Source organism: Rhagoletis zephyria, unplaced genomic scaffold, assembly GCF_001687245.7.
Source record: "Rhagoletis zephyria isolate East Lansing unplaced genomic scaffold, Rhagoletis_zephyria_1.1 Rzeph_scaffold_01107, whole genome shotgun sequence".
Classification (NCBI taxonomy): domain Eukaryota; kingdom Metazoa; phylum Arthropoda; class Insecta; order Diptera; family Tephritidae; genus Rhagoletis; species Rhagoletis zephyria.
This window is the reverse complement of record NW_016158191.1, coordinates 98,265-116,052: the sequence shown is the minus strand read 5'-3', so window position 1 is coordinate 116,052 and position 17,788 is coordinate 98,265. Positions and strand designations below refer to the sequence as shown.

At 33.2% G+C, this 17,788-nt stretch overlaps 1 protein-coding gene across 1 annotated transcript in view; it reads right to left on the bottom strand.

Moving 5' to 3' along the window:
* The window catches only part of vlc (disks large-associated protein 2), a 113,792-nt gene that overhangs the window by 14,184 nt on the left and 81,820 nt on the right, over nt 1-17,788 (bottom strand). The gene's annotated exons all lie outside the window — the stretch shown is intronic.

The following is a 17,788-nucleotide window of genomic DNA, read 5'->3' as shown; positions in this document are numbered from 1 at the left end:
GACAGACAGTCACCGCTTAATCGATTTCTCTTTTCATCCTGATCATTTATGTATACATTTGTCTATATCTATCTCGATTCGTTTTGCCTGTTACAAACAACCGTTATGTGAACAAAGTTATAATACCCTTGTGCACAAGTGCGCTCGGGTATAAAAATCAATCTGGTACGGAAAATTTGTTTTTGCTCCGATTATTGCAGCGATTTAGTCCTGAACGGAGTTTTGGAGGTCCGAATCAGGGTTGTTGCGAATATTCGCATTCGCAACCGCGGAGCTTCCGCATTAATTTTAACATTCGCATTCGCAATAACCAATGCGGATCTTTTGCGAATGCGAATATTGAAGGGACCGATAATAACAGTTATTTTCTTTGCGAGTTAAACTTGGCCAAATATTTTTTATTCGAAACTAAAAGTCCTTTCCGGACAATAAACAAACCGCTTATCCAAATTAAACAAGTTTGGTATCAAATGAAAGAGGACTTAAATAGCTTTACAACTGAAATGTCCAAACGAGCAAAGTCACCAATTGAAAAATATTTCAGTAAAAAATGTTAATTAATTACGATAGAACAAACCTTGGGCCAGGTATATGAGTTTCTTTAGTATTAAATGATATAAAAATATATATAAATAGAGGAGGTAACCTTCGTTCGTTATTTCTGTTTAAAAGCTATTTCAGTCCTCTTTCGCATGATTTGCTTAATTTTGATAAGCTGTTTGTTTATTACACAGGCCGACAAAATTTAACCAACATTCAGACCCAGAAACGATTCATTTTTTGGTTACATCTTATGAATGTTGTATCGAGAAAATTAGTAATCGACTATATCATGTCTATGTTATCTCAATCGATTTTCAGGTGTAGGAAAATTTATAAACATGAAAATTTCAAAATGCGATATCTCAGCGAAAAAAAGTGATATTTGAGCAAACAAAACGCCATTTGAAAGAAGAAGACTTGTACTTAAAGATGCCAGCCTATTATTTTGGTGAAAGAAAACATCTGCAAGGCTACATAACCTCAGATATGGGCCAAAACGGTGTTTTTTGCACTTTTAGGTTAGGATATCTCGAAAACCAGAGCTGATAGAGCAATTTTGAGGACAGATTCGGATTCATCGCATCAAAATCCTTCGAAAATATATAGTCCGGTTTCTGGGTCTGAGATGCTGTCGGCCTGTGTTATCCAAAAAAACTTTCGGAATAAAAAATATTAGGCCAAGTTTAACTTAAAAAAATAACTGTTATTTTCGGTCCCTGGAATATTATGCAAGTGCAATGATAAAACGTATATCTGGCCAGTCACAGAAGAAAGGATCAAAAATGAATTACAAAAACTAAAATCGAAAAACGCTGTTGACGTTACTGGTTCTCCACATTCAGAAACAACCAAAAGAATGAGAATGAAGAATTCTTTGGAAAACAACGGTATTTAAACAACGAGTTTGCCATGATACTAGATTGTGAAGATGAAAGTCAGGAGGATACATCCGACATTTGCAGACCGATGCAATTCCCAAAAAGGAATTATTGCACCGCAATTAAAAACAAAAATATAACTGAAAGTCCTCTCGACTGGTGCAGCGTCAATCAAAAATAACTTACAATTTTGTCAAGTTTGAAATTTTTTAAGTTTTTTGCAGGGAGCGAGTCGTTATTTAGTGGCGCAGGTTTGATTTACGACCCTTTAAAAAATTTTTATTGAATACAATGTTACAATTTTTAAATTCAAGTACTAAAAAAAACATTAAAAATTACTAACCTTTCCATTTTTTATTTAACTAAATCACCTAATTTAAATTATTTCTTAACAAGTACAAAAGTCTAAGTTCGGGCGGAGCCGAACATTAAATACCCGGCGCAAGTATTCAATATAGTTTTTTCACCTTTCCGAAAACTACCGCTACATGGTAAGCAGTGGTGGTTTTACGTCTATTTCAAACAACTNGATATGGGCCAAAACGGTGTTTTTTGCACTTTTAGGTTAGGATATCTCGAAAACCAGAGCTGATAGAGCAATTTTGAGGACAGATTCGGATTCATCGCATCAAAATCCTTCGAAAATATATAGTCCGGTTTCTGGGTCTGAGATGCTGTCGGCCTGTGTTATCCAAAAAAACTTTCGGAATAAAAAATATTAGGCCAAGTTTAACTTAAAAAAATAACTGTTATTTTCGGTCCCTGGAATATTATGCAAGTGCAATGATAAAACGTATATCTGGCCAGTCACAGAAGAAAGGATCAAAAATGAATTACAAAAACTAAAATCGAAAAACGCTGTTGACGTTACTGGTTCTCCACATTCAGAAACAACCAAAAGAATGAGAATGAAGAATTCTTTGGAAAACAACGGTGTTTAAACAACGAGTTTGCCATGATACTAGATTGTGAAGATGAAAGTCAGGAGGATACATCCGACATTTGCAGACCGATGCAATTCCCAAAAAGGAATTATTGCACCGCAATTAAAAACAAAAATATAACTGAAAGTCCTCTCGACTGGTGCAGCGTCAATCAAAAATAACTTACAATTTTGTCAAGTTTGAAATTTTTTAAGTTTTTTGCAGGGAGCGAGTCGTTATTTAGTGGCGCAGGTTTGATTTACGACCCTTTAAAAAATTTTTATTGAATACAATGTTACAATTTTTAAATTCAAGTACTAAAAAAAACATTAAAAATTACTAACCTTTCCATTTTTTATTTAACTAAATCACCTAATTTAAATTATTTCTTAACAAGTACAAAAGTCTAAGTTCGGGCGGAGCCGAACATTAAATACCCGGCGCAAGTATTCAATATAGTTTTTTCACCTTTCCGAAAACTACCGCTACATGGTAAGCAGTGGTGGTTTTACGTCTATTTCAAACAACTTCGATAGAACGTTCAGTTAGACATAATGATATAAACTTATATAGATATATGCGGGATTGTTGTTAGTATCAATTTTGGGTAAAATTAGCGTTATAAAAAGGTGGTCGTAATTTTAGTCAGATTTCAATAACTTTCAACGTTTTGCCTTTATGGGGCAACCACAATAATCGTACCGAGTTTGGTACACATTGATCAAACGGTTACCGAGATACGCATATGTGGTCATAATGGTCATAAGTGGGCGGGGTCACGCCCATTTTCCAACATTTTATTATAAGCGTACTTTTTGCTATAGAATTATTGCAAAGATCAATTTTGAATAAATTAGCTTCAGTATTTACTGATTTATCGAAGCTTTCGTATTTCTCCACCGTTATTAAGTGGGATGTGGGCGTGGTTATTATCCGATTTTTTAAATTTTCAGCCGTTTGGTATGTTTTGTGAAGGCCAACAACTGTGCCAAGTTTGGGAGAAATTGGTGGAGCGGTTCCCAANTTATGGGGCAACCACAATAATCGTACCGAGTTTGGTACACATTGATCAAACGGTTACCGAGATACGCATATGTGGTCATAATGGTCATAAGTGGGCGGGGTCACGCCCATTTTCCAACATTTTATTATAAGCGTACTTTTTGCTATAGAATTATTGCAAAGATCAATTTTGAATAAATTAGCTTCAGTATTTACTGATTTATCGAAGCTTTCGTATTTCTCCACCGTTATTAAGTGGGATGTGGGCGTGGTTATTATCCGATTTTTTAAATTTTCAGCCGTTTGGTATGTTTTGTGAAGGCCAACAACTGTGCCAAGTTTGGGAGAAATTGGTGGAGTGGTTCTCAAGGTATACACATGTAATCATAAGTGGCCGTGCCTACGCCCATTTTCCAAAAATTTATTATATTCTAATTTTTCGCCTAAAAATGATTGTGCATATCAATTTTGAGTGAGTAAGCTTCAATAGTTACTAAAATATCGCAGTTTTCGTATTTCTGAAAACTACCGTTATATGGGAGGTAGGCGTGGTTATCCTCCGATTTTTCCCATTTTCAACACCATCCGTCCTACGCTCAAAAGAAGTACACATACCAAGTTTCGTTAAGATATCTCAATTTTTACTCGAGTGATCGTGTGCACAGACGGTTACTCTTTTCATTCTGAGCATTCATGTATACTTTTGTTTATATCTGTCTCGATTAGCTTTGCCTGTTACAAACAACCGTTATGTGAACAAAGTTATAATACCCTTGGGTACAAGTGCGCTCGGGTATAAAAATACTTGACATCCACATTCGCATCCGCGGATGTCTAAAATTCCACATTCGCCACGTCCCTGGTCCGAACACTGTTCTCTACATTTGTACTGTTTTATAAACCCCAAACCGCAGTGTGGACAGCAATAGTGTGGACTACAATCAAGCGCAGCTATTCTTACTGAAAGAAGTCTGATGAGAAAATGTGGTGATTTCCGAAATAGCTATCACTTCTACCATTTTTTCAAATTATTGTTGCTTTTCCACAATAAGTTTTCAATAAAAACGGCCTAAAGCTCATAAAAATTGTTGAATATAATTGCTATAAGGCCATAAAAATAACAAAAACGAAAGCAATTTTTTTTTTATTTTTTCATTATGCAAAATTGTCGATGAATCACTGATTACCTCCTTAACTACTAATTTATTATATTTTGACTACATATTCAGATTTAGCGGATAATTCTACATAAGAAGTGATGGGATTTCTCGTAAACTAGTGTAATTATCAATTAGATTAGGGATACCCAAATCAGCACATATGTGTCGCGGGAGTTACAAATATTAACAGCTACACAAAAACACCTGACGGTGCAATTGATAAGTATGAAGAATTCTTGAAGCAAATTAATAAAGTTGAAACATAAAACCATTTCCGGCATATTGCAAAAGTTGTACACAAAAAGAGAAATTGAAAATCAAAAGACACCAAATTTCCGAGAATTAGTAAATTGGGGAACATATTGATTAGCAAGCAGTTTTATTTAGTTAACATGGAACAAATCGATTAGCAAGCAGTTTTATTAAATTCATATGCCAAAAGTAATTAGTAAGCAAATATTGTAACTAGAATATAAGCTTCATTTTAAATTGAATAAATAATTTAATTCAGTCTGATTAGAGAGCCCAAACCCACTTGTTCTTTTGGTTAATCGCGTAAAACTATTTTTTAAAAACGCCCGGACGCACGGAAATTACTTGAATGGCGCAATCGGTAGGATCCTTGTAAGTAAACCGAAATAAAGTAAATATCGTGAACAAGGATCCAGTGATTCGAACCGCGTTCGGAAAAAAAAATCGTTTAAAATATCCTGTACAAATAATTCCCAATTTAATCCTGCGAATCTGTAGCCAACGATAAGACGTTGACCAGACCCTCCAGGATATAACAAGAATAATTAATATAAATCATAAATTGACTGTTTTGAAAAAAAAAAAAAACTAAAGTAAATACCACAAAAAGTGCAGTGAACGCTATTCAATGAATAAGCAGAAGCCACAAAAACGTGCAGTAAACGCCTTATAGTTAAAACAGTCCAGGATACATAAGAACAACATAAAGTGCAGTGGTTTCCACCGAATATAGAACGGAAATCACCACTTACAGAAAACGTTCAAAGTGCTGTGCAAGTGAACACAAAGTAAATAAAGTGTTACACCAAAGCATTTAAATTCAACAGCACGATTTCTTCAAAGAGACAACAAATCTTCAACCAAAGGAGAATGGCTAACGAACAGATTCAAATACCCGCCGTAGACTTAGTGGAGGAGCTGGCAAAAAGAGAACAGCAGCTAGAACAAATGCGGCAAGCCTATCTAGAACTAAGGAGCAGAACGGAGGACAACAACAGCAGCAGACATAGTCTTATGAAAACTGTGAGCAGTTTACATAATTTCACAGGAACGGGGGAAATAACGGTCAACTCATTCTTCAGCAGCATAGAATACCTACTATCCACAATAAATAATAACGAACTACAGAGGGAGGTGGTTAGATCAATCTTCTACAGGACTATCCAAGGACAGGCGAAAAACGTAATAATAAACATCCCACAGCCGGACAATTGGCAGCTAATTAAGGAGACTTTAAAATTGCGGTACCGACCAGACGTCGAGCCTCACCACTTATATAGAAAGGTAGCCAACCTAAAGGTAAGCTCAGTTAACGAATTAATGATAGAAGTGCAAAATATTAAATATAAAGCGGACGAACTGACGGTTTACTATAGGGGTGACCACTACATCGACTTAAGCAATATGGACAGTTTACTAGTAAATACAATAAAAGAGATGACACAAGGAGTATTACTAGACAAGATTTATGACGAAGGAAACTTGAACAATGTAATAAAAATAATGACGAGTAGAAGATTTGAGGATAGTTGCATTAGACCAGNATTATAATAAACTTAAATATCTACAATTAGGCACAGTAATTCTAAATAATACATATTTAGTTTTCGGCATAAAAATACCTAAAAGCTTTGAATATGTAAAAATAAGAACCGTCATTCCTATACCCAATAAAGAAAAAGATGAAATAGAAGCCAAAATAGAAGAGATATATACTTATGAAAATAAAACTTTAAGATTTGAAGAAAGTAAATCATTGAAAGGAATGAAACTTAGTAATCACTGTATTTTAAGAAATAATTATCATCTCACAAAAAATAGAGAACTGGATATATTAGAAATAAACATAAAAACTATTGTTGTTAAAAACGCAATAAATTTAAAGCTTAATCAGGGGGGAAGGGGAAAACGAAGTCAACAGAATAGTGAGATTGTATGTGTGACAGTGATGGAAAATGAGTGTGCATTGTGCCATTTTCGGCCCTTTCGGAAGCAGCCGGCACCTTCAGCACAATCGATTGATTTTCGGCACTATTTTTGCGTAACTCAATGCAACTAATAAATATTTCTTTCGGATCCGCAATTAAAAATACTTTTTTTAAATTTAATCGTATGTGCTTAAACTGATAAATGATATAAACATAGAAACGCAAGCAGAAGAATCTCGCTTCCATATTCTGCATATGCGCTTAACATTTTTGATTAAAAAAAATTTTCGAAATTTCATCTCCAAAACAAATATTAAATATCATTTAATATATACTTTAGATTTAAAAAATCATTTTTAGTGGTGGGCGAGTCCGANGTAAGAGGTAGAAAATACAATTTTATAATAGGTATTGTCTTATTAAACCATTTGAACACCATGATAAATCTGGTGGATGGAAAAATAANATTAAAAAAAATTTTCGAAATTTCATCTCCAAAACAAATATTAAATATCATTTAATATATACTTTAGATTTAAAAAATCATTTTTAGTGGTGGGCGAGTCCGAGATGTTTAAATGATCGAGATAATACATTCAATTCGCGTAGATTTTTGAGAACTTTTTTCGTTGAAGGTGTTGCACTTTTTTTCCATACTGAAATTTGTGTACATCATTTATCATTGTCTAAGAAAAACTATAAAATAAAGCTTAATTTAAAATATTGGAATAAAAAACAACAACTCTACACGTGCACTCATCCATTTAATATAAAATGCAAATGTTCGTTATATAGAAGAAAGTGCGCAACACCGCAAACAGAAAAATTAAAAACATCAATGGTATTTTCTAGACACTTCAAACTTGCACCTTATTATACTAGAATGAATGGGCTACAAAATTGTTAACCCAAAACATGTCTACAAATTCTGAACAAAAACTGTGAAAATTTGATGAAACTTTGTTGATCTTTTCATTATTTCAAGTTTCGATTTATTTGCAAGGTTTTTGTTTGATAATGAGCTACAATTTTATAAAAAAAAAAAATAATTAAAATTATTTTAAAAAAATAAAATAAATACCGGGTGACCGTGTAATTTTGTCAAAGATGAAGACAATGATGATAAAACATTAATCACTATATAGGTCAGTTCATATTAATGAATATAAAAAATATAAACATTCAAAATTACAATTCATAATTTCGTTTTGTAACAAATATGAAATATAGGTATATCCNGAAATATATAACAAACGGAAAAGTAGGAATTTTTTCAGAACTATCTGAACGGCAATATAATGTAGTTCAAGAAAAGCTCATAGAAATGTTCTCTAACGATAAACAATTAGAGTTTATAAAGTGCACAATGAGAGCACAGGATATCGAAACTGAAGTCGAAGCGGTCAAACAAATTTCGCTATATCATGTCAGGGAAAGCTTACATTCTGGTATACAGGAAGCGTATAACCAACTTAGAAATAAAATTTACTTTCCGAAATTAGCAGAGCTAATACAAATAGTAATCAACCAATGCGAAACATGCCAAGAAGTTAAATATGACAGGAGACCAATCAGACCAAAATTTTCGCATACGGAAACACCCACAAAAAATAATGAAATTATCCACANATCTATATCATGTCAGGGAAAGCTTACATTCTGGTATACAGGAAACGTATAACCAACTTAGAAATAAAATTTACTTTCCGAAATTAGCAGAGCTAATACAAATAGTAATCAACCAATGCGAAACATGCCAAGAAGTTAAATATGACAGGAGACCAATCAGACCAAAATTTTCGCATACGGAAACACCCACAAAAAATAATGAAATTATCCACATAGACACCTATGTTATAAAAAGATTACATTTTTTAACAATGATAGATAAATTTTCCAAGTATGGAGTAGCATATCCTTTAAATGACAGAAATCATTTTACCATCATTGAACAACTGGAAGACTACTTTACCAAAATAGGAAAACCATGTAAAATAATAGCAGATAATGAATTTAATGCGACAAGGATTAAGGAATTTCTAAGCAATGAAAATATAGAACTTCATCTAACCAAACCCAACAGCCATACGCGTAACGCGGACATTGAAAGATTCCATAATACCATTTCAGAAAAGTTTAGAATGCTATATAAATTAAACAAAGGCATATCAGTTAAGCAGTTAATACAAAAAGCTATTAGAAATTATAATGACAGGTTTCATTCTACAATAAAATTCACACATATAGAAATTGTAAGAAAAAATTTGGAACAGACAAAGAAGAAATCAATCACTAAATTGAATAGGAACAGGGAAGAATATACAGAGCAAAGAGCAGAGGGATTCATAAAAAATTACAAGGCAGTAAGACACAAGGAACAACCCAAATATAGAAAGCAAAAATTAGAGAAAGTCCATGTTAGAAATATTAAACGACCTTTAAAATTTACAGACATGGATCATGATAGCAGTAATAACACTGATGATACGACAATGCGGAGGAATAATGACATTGACGGAACTAACTGAACAAACCGGATTTATAGATTTACAAATTAGAAATCAGGAAATACCTAAGGATAGCGATACAGTACAACATATGATTGACATTCAACAACTAGAAGACATTATCAATGGTATGACCGACAATATAATTTTAATGAAATTACCAAATAAGGAGATATTACAAAGGGAGTTGTTAGACGTAAGGAATAAGTTACTGACACTTATGCCAATTAGAACTAGAAACAAGCGAGGATTAATTAATGCAGTAGGCAGTATGTCAAAATGGCTCTTTGGTACAATAGATGAGGACGACAGACAAAATATACAAGCACATCTTTTACGGACAAACGACACAATTAACCAACAAATCAAAATAAATGATTATTTCGCCTCAGCTATTGAACATCTCAAAGAAATTGTTAAAAGTGATAGAGTAAAAATAGAAAAAGAGCTGAACTCAATAAACAAATTCATGTATGACGAATANTGTACATTTTACTAAAGCCAGCCTCCCGACATAAGCTACTTTTTCATACGAACACAAATATATTCGTCTACAAATAATGTTGATTATTTTAATTAAGTCCTAAGATAAGTTTGTGAATCTTATCAGTGTTCTATGTAAGAACCAAAAATCAANAATAGAAGAGATATATACTTATGAAAATAAAACTTTAAGATTTGAAGAAAGTAAATCATTGAAAGGAATGAAACTTAGTAATCACTGTATTTTAAGAAATAATTATCATCTCACAAAAAATAGNATACTTGGTCTGGCATCACTGTTTAAGCATTGATGTTCTCAGCTCACTGCTGCCAAGGTCGTGCATTTTGCACTAAATTTAGTGCTTTTGGGAAACCAAAAAGCCAAAATAATTGGAATTCAATGCTAGGTGCGGTATTTAGTGATGCTTTATTAATTTAAACACACCGAATGCAGAGGTACATATGTATGTATGTATACACTATACACTAATATTCTACATTAAGATGGAATTCATTTACTGAATAAAATGTGAGGAATAGGTAAATTAAATATGTTTTCCGTTGTTATAAATGTATTGAAATTAATTTATTAATAAAAACGTGAGGAAATATATATGTATATACACCTTTTACTGAATCAAAAAAATTATTAAACATGATTATAAAAACTTGGCGCTTTTGTTTTGGAAAAATTGGCTTTTTCTGGTGGCCTGATGCGACACTGGCTCAGTTGTCGCAAAAGTACACATACATACACGCACTTTTACTTGAAAATAAGTGTGTAGTGGTTAATATGTATACGATGCCATCTCCGTACAGCTCACTTCATCTCGCCTAGCACGCTCGCGTGCTTGCAGTTTGCCCGCGACGTCGACTGCGTGCACCTCTGCTGTGTATCCCTAAATTAGATGAATAGTTTTCTCTAATTACTTCTAATTCACACCGCTCTCATCACTTCCAATGGTACTATTTTTATGTCATGCAATATTATTTAGTTAAAAAGGACTACAATAAGTCATGGAGTAGGCCTACCGGGGAAATCACGTCAAAAAACGCTCCAAATACACCACCCCACAAGTACAGTGGAAATCGTACATATTATGGAGAACAAAATTTTTGGTATCGCTATATCTTAGATATGGTAATTCTTGGAGGAAAAATGTTATAACAGTTTTTAAAGATAACACAGTGCGACACCAAAAAATACCCGGGAAGTTATGTATGTATATTTTCTGGTAGGTCTTTTCCAGTAAAACAAGAATCAAAATATGAAATTTGCTAAACACCCCCAAGATCTTGATTTATCGTTACCGGTTTTTCGTACTTTTGCGCACTTACTTATAAGCCTGTGAATTAGTTGATTATGAACCGAGTTTCAGTTTATTGCCGGGTTTAAAAAGAAGAAACTTTGGAATTTCCAATGGTATGTATGCGAATAAAGAAGCCTTAAGAGATCTGTGTGTAGTTACCCAGCAAAATTTTTTTTTTTTTTTTTACTTTTTTCGTCTTTTTTCAATTTTATAATTTTATAAGAAAACCATACTTGACCTAAATCAGAGCTGCTCACTCCATAAGCACATGTAGCACATTTGTTTTTGGTTTGCCCCGAAATATAGGCACATATACAAATTTACACTTAAAAAAAAAATAAAAATGTATCGCCCTCCCGTATGCCCTGACATATAAACACAATTTATATGAAAGTGCCTGAGTTTTATATGGAAGGGCAAAGCAAACGCCCTCGCATATGAAGCTAAAGGCGCTGGCCCAACGCAGGCTTGCTTTGCTTGCTCCGTTTTGAGAGCTGTCAAAAGGTTTTTGGAATATACTAAAACGTATGAAGGGTGGCCAAATGGCCGCTTTGCTTCACTTGCTTTAAGCACCTCAAAGTTTCAAATAGGCAATTGTTTTATTTGAAAGGCTTTTGACAAAAAGGTATGTTCCCGTTCTAAATCAATTCAAACAAACTGCTGCACACTTTTATGTACAAAAATTTTCTTACGTAATTTAAAAAAAAATATATGTATAATATTAGTAATTCGAAGTTTAATAAAAAGTGATCTATGTTTCCATAATTATATTTAACATGTCGCTGGCTTAAAGTGGACTGTTGCTAAGTCCATTTTTACAAATTTTACAGGAACTTTAGAATACAACATTTTGCGGGTTTAAAGCAAAGCAAAATTCCATACAAATCAGAAGAATTCGATTTATGTTAAAAAATTTCGTATTATTTTGGCCTTATCGCATTTTCGGGGCCTCTTTTGGACTTATAAAATTTATCTTTCATTGAATATAAACGAGAAAAAATACCAAGTACCTTAATCCTGAATTTCTCTTACTTTCTATATCAAAATTTGAGGCTTCATAAAATGTAGACATTTTTCACACAAAGCTAGCGATATTTATGATGTCAAACTACTGGTAAGTCGTCTCTTGAAAAACCGATTTTTTTTCTTTGAGTTTGTTGTTTTTAATAAATGTACATACAGTTATATGTATGTATAATTATTATCATCCCATTAAAATGCAAAAATTAATTCACATTCATATAAAAATCGATCTGAAAAGACTGTTTTGTATTTCTTTTTTTTTTTAATTTTGTGGAATTTTATGACAAAATTATTCTTAGTGTAAGGAAACAAACCGTCACTTTTTAACTACACAGCTGGTTGCTTTGACAGCGTTCCAAGCCGCAATTTGGCCAAACGAGTTTTTGAAGTATATCAAAGCAATTTAAAGAAGCAAGGCGTGCAGAGCAAGCCTGGATTGGGCCAGCGCCTTAAGGCACTCCAGTAAAATGTACAAATTTACACAAACAATTATAGAATGAAAAAATAATAACAAATATGTCAGCACTGAAAAAAATGTATATTATAAATTGATTTAATATTCGTATTTACTGAAAGTGAAAACGAAATTTATTGAAAAAAAACACATCTGTTTTCAATTTTGAATGCAAAGCGTGTATGTTGTGCTTTGTAATTATTAATCGAATGACGAAATATTACTTGCAACGCCATTTTGTAACTTGCCATCAAAACTTTTTGGAAATTTTCAAAGGGGATATAGAAAATTATTGATTTCCAATCTGAATTCACTGCAGATCCCTGGGAGCATCACACCGTGTAAAATTGATGGGATTGCAGATATTTTTCCAACGTCGGATTGCAGAAAATATAAATTTCGCGACTTTGACGGAAAATGCCAACAAATGTCCGGCAAACTTCGCGCAAAAAATAAAATAAAATTATAAATTAATGTTGGAAAAACTCTTATCTTTTATATGCGAGGAGTATCCCAATGATACGAATGAAAATGTAAAATTTGAGCTTGGAATATGTTGTAAATATGTGCAAGGATTCCTCCCACTAAATTTTGGGACATTTCAACCACTAGGTCGCTATCATTTCTTAACTGTATTTTTCACCAATATATATGTAAAGACTGTCATTGCTAACAATTTTCATTCACTAATCGTACAATAAAAATAAACTTGTACTTTTTAGCTTAATTTAAATTACAAAAAAAAATCTCTGTTTACACATAAATTTTGTAGATGTATTGTGATTTCACTTCAATATACAAATTTTGAGCAGCACTGTCCTGAAGTGATTGTAAAACTAAATTTAAAGTTTACTTAGTTATTAAACTTTGAATATGAAGACAATATTAAAAAATATATATATATTTTTGGCTAAATAACTCAATATTTTGTTTTTAAATTTTTTTTTATTTGACGTTTTCTATGATCGCAAATTACGGTCATCCCGAGAGCCGTATTAAATAGGCCGGAAAAACATTTTAAACGTCCCATTGGTTAAACCTGAAAATGTTGTCCTACCACCACTGCATTTAAAGCTAGAATACGGGCGAATCCGAGAAATAGTCAACCAAAGTCGGAAAAAATCATGCAAACCAAATTCTCGCACTTTTTGAAAAAAATTTCATATTACAAAAGATACCTATTTCATATTTCTTTTCAAACATATTTGAGAAAACTGATTTCCCCCCCTAACTTTTTGAAACAAAGCTCTAAATAGCCTTGGTTTTAAGAACTATATCTTTTAATAAAAAAAAATTTCACTTTAAAAAAATACATTTTTTCAACGTCAAAATGAGTACCGTCCGTAACGTTACGTCCCGAATGCACATATCGACTGCTGAGTGGAAGATCGACCTATCTCGGCAACCAGTTCGAAAACACCCTGTCTCAAAAAACTTTTCAAGAACGCCCTATTTCAGAATTTTATTAAAAAACACTCTATCTCAGAATTTGGTTGAAGAACGCCCTATTTCAGAATTCGATTCAAAGATGCCCTATCTTACTTCAAAATGTATTGAAGATGTGCTGACGTAGGGAGTTCTGCAACCAAATTCTCAAATACGACGTTTTTGAAAAGTTTTTTGAGATAGAGCGTTTTCGAACTGGTTGCCGAGGTAGGTCGATCTTCCACTCAGCAGTCGATATATACTTCTTTTGAAGTTAATACGGTGACAGGTAAAAAGATCAACGGAAATATGGACAATTGACTTTATTTCCCACCCTGGTGCGACATTATTACCTTTTCAAAAGCGAAATAAAATCCATTGACATTATTGCTCTTTCAAACATTAAATTTGCTTAGCTTCGCGACGGCCCGCGTCCGCGCGCGCCGCGCTCGCGCCCTGCGTACCCCGCGCAAAAGGCGTGTCACACCACGTCACGCTACGCCGCGCCCCCCTCCGCCCCTTTTCCCCTCTCACATCATGCTGTAACGCAGGTAGATTTGTTTCTTGTATACGTTGAAATAAATTTTTTATATATTTTACATATCGAGGGCTTATATTCAATAAAACCCTCTATCTGCACACTTTTCACAAAGATGAGATTCTGATATAAAAATCCACCTACGATTTAACTGTTATCGATATCAAATTGGTACTTAGCTGCTACTTGGGCGTAATAGTTTTCCGCCACCATTCTAACCTAACTGTTATCGGTGAAATTAATGCTACCTTATATATAAAGCTTGACGCTTGAGAATTTGCACTATTATAAATTGGAAATCAGAAGTAACATCAGTGATGGCAGGTAATAAGTCCCAGATGGTTTCTAAAATCACAAATTAGTTTTTGTGCAAATTGCAGATAGAGAGTATTAATGAATTTAAGCCCTCGATATTTCACATTTTTATATTTGTAAGTTATTGGAAGATTTCTGCTGCGTTTTGGCAACAACTTGTCTGCAGTAAAAAAGCATATAATTTATGTTTCAAAAGTGTGCGAAAACCAATCAATTAACTTACATACATGATTTCGGTTCCGATATGAAATAACCAATAATTGTTTATACCCGCATTTTGGCATATTGGCTTGAATGTGCCATCCAATAAATAGTGTCGTCGTTCTCCTTAGCTGCTTTTAAATGATGTCATAAATTGCTGCCGAAGACATGAATACAGTGTAAGAAAATTCCTTTTCTATTAGACTGGTCGCTTTATTTTTGTGGAAACGAAACATGTTTTGCAAGTTCTGGATCATTTCTACACTCTTTCTTCAAATACTTCTCGTATTCCAGCTGCGTTTTGCGTTTGGTTTTTTCGCATCGTGTTTTTACTACATTCGTAATTTTAAATTTTTTAATAAAATAAATTGGTGGTAGTTCATGATTGTGTGTGGATTAATAGCACACTGAGGATTTGGCAATAACCTTTTTCATCTATTAAAAAACAACACTTACGGGGCAATGTTTATTGTAAGAACAACATATTTTTCCAAGAATCGACATACTTTAAGCATTGTTGGAGCTATTTCCATTTGAATGAGGAAATAGCGTCAATGACTTCATTTCCGAATTTTTGTTGACTTTATTTCGGTAAGGTAATAATGTCAATTGACTTTATTTCGTACCAGGGTGGAAAATAAGGTCAATTCACCTTATTTCCGTTGATCTTGTTACCTGTCACCGTTAATACAACCTTTAGTTTGCTTTTATAATACATTTTGTTAACTTCATTATCTTTTCTTCAAAGTATTTTGGTATATTGTGCTCTCTACACATGACAATTTGCGCAAATCGGTGCCTTTTTCAGTAGCGTCCAAACACAAATATCGGAGGCACATACGCCGGCATTAATTCAAATTCAAATTTCTATTATTTGGTTTTCATAAGTACTGCTCTAAACCTTCCTTTATAATACTAAACATTTTTACCTTATAATTTTTTTGTCGGCTAAAAAATTAAAAGAAACGTCCAAACGTAACGTTCGTAATGCCAGTATTTGCCCATATATGAAACTATAGGGATTTTCTTGCATTTGTGCAAAGCCCTTGCACGGTGCACGGATTGCACGGTTTGCAGAGCTGTCCCATAGGAAAACCGGGTTTTTTCGTGCAATCTAAGCACCGTTCAAGGGCTTTGCAAGACTCCGAGAATACCCCAAATTTGTAAAAACTAGCGTACCCGGCGACCTTCGTCTCGCCCAAAATTAGTATTTTTTTAACATTTTGGTACAACACATTCACCAATTATTCACTTAAAGACTTCCAGTGGCAGCCTTATTTACTCTGATTATGGTTTTGTGGGCGTCAGAGGGCATGTCTTACATTGCCATTTTAAATAACCTAACAAAAGCGTTGTGTCCGTGACGCAGTTCTTGCAATTTTCTAATGATTTTTTCTAATGGTTTTTGATTTGCACTCCTAATCGCCAATCTTTGTAAATTGCGGTTGCGCAAGGAAATTTTACATATTATGATCTGCGAATGGTTTACGAACAGAGTTGCCACTTTGAAAATTATTACCAAAATTGGTAGCAAAAATTTGCGTTGGTAAAAAGGTAAATTTTTCCTCATTTTGGCACATTTTTGTTAAAGTATTTTATTTGAAAAACGATTAAAATTTTGTTCCCACTTTATTTTACGTAGTTATCTTTGTATTATGATTTTATTTCCAAAAGTGTAGTCTTCTTTATTGCATTAATTTTCGAACGTTTAATGCACACTTTTTATATACATACATACATACATACATTCATACATACATATGTGAGTATGTATATCGATAAAACGCGAACAAATCGTTCTCCATTAAAAACTCAATTTACTGAAATCTTGAGGAGCTGTCGAACATTTGAACATTCCAAATGTTTCTTTAAAAAAATGGGCATGCTTGTATTTACACGATATGATTGTACAAAAAAAATATAAAATCACCGCCAGTTTTTATAAATGTCAAATGAAAATTAACACGCAAAAGACAAATATATTTTTTGAATCAAATAAAGTTTTTAGCTGCACATTGTTGGTTATACTACAATTCTTAAACTTAATATATTAATTAATATATTAAAATATACTTAAAATATTTAAAAAAAATACCAAGCGCTTTTTGAGTCACTGTATTAGCTTATAATAACTCCAATTCAAGTTTTTTAATGATGAAGTTTCGTTGTTGCCTTTAGTTTCATCACTTTCGCTTTTGGTTTAAGAAAACCGCGAAGATGCCATTAATGCCATGTAAACAAAGATTATTGGTAGATATTTTCCAGATTTGGTAGATTTTTCCCAAGTGGATGGTAAATATTTTTTTTCGTCAGTGGCAACCCTGTTTACGAACACGGTCGAACCATATTCGCAAAATAAATGTACGCGCCAGACTTTCTCATTCAGCCTTGTCGTGAGTTTCGACCGAAACTTTTTAAATATCGAGCTCGAACCGCCAAAGTAACGTAAGCGACATTTTCTCGAAAATTTCTTTTTGATGCAGAAATATTCCTAGAGCATCCAGATGCACTTTTGCACAAAAAAAAAAAAATTTTATAAAAATGTCGCTTACGTTATTTTGGCGGTTAGGGCTCGATATGTCCACTAAGGCCTACTTTTATCTGGTTTCACAAAAATTAACAACAAATACTTATTATTTTATAGGTGTTCTTTTATTAGTTAGTTTTTTCGCTTCGTAATATAAACGTGTATTATCGTCCGGGGCCGGTACTAACCCTATTTTTTTTTTTTTAATATATAAACGAATGTCCAACGTTATCATCACATCCTTATTCAGTGCTTTTGAAAAATACCAAGAATTTTCGTGGAGAATGTCTTTTTTTATAGAAAAACTTCGTCTAAAGGC